General features: G+C 38.1%; 1 long non-coding RNA gene across 1 annotated transcript in view; it reads right to left on the bottom strand.

Moving 5' to 3' along the window:
- The window catches only part of LOC106869939 (uncharacterized), a 41,850-nt gene that overhangs the window by 1,033 nt on the left and 40,439 nt on the right, over positions 1–378 (bottom strand). The gene's annotated exons all lie outside the window — the stretch shown is intronic.

Raw genomic sequence — 378 nt, 5'->3', positions numbered from 1 at the left:
TTGCCCAAGATTCATGATTCCACTTTTCTGATTTAGCCAGCAATTGAGGGCTCAAGGAAAGAAGAATACACACGCACATACACACACACACACACACACACGCACACACACACACACACACACACACATATATATATACATTAATATTTCTCTTAGGGATAGCGAAATATTAAAAAAATTATATAGGATGTTATCTCTTTGTGTTACATACACACACGCACGCACGCACACACGCACACACACACGCACACACACACACACATATATGTATATTTTTATGTTTGTATGTATGTAGGTATTATGCTTGTGTGTGTGTGTTTGTATGTATGAATGTATGTATTCCTGCATGCATGTTCGTGTGTGTATGTGTATACGTGC

This window comes from Octopus bimaculoides, chromosome 10 (genome assembly GCF_001194135.2).
Source record: "Octopus bimaculoides isolate UCB-OBI-ISO-001 chromosome 10, ASM119413v2, whole genome shotgun sequence".
Lineage (NCBI taxonomy): Eukaryota > Metazoa > Mollusca > Cephalopoda > Octopoda > Octopodidae > Octopus > Octopus bimaculoides.
Note: the sequence above shows the minus strand (reverse complement) of the source record. Positions and strands in the feature narration are given on the sequence as shown.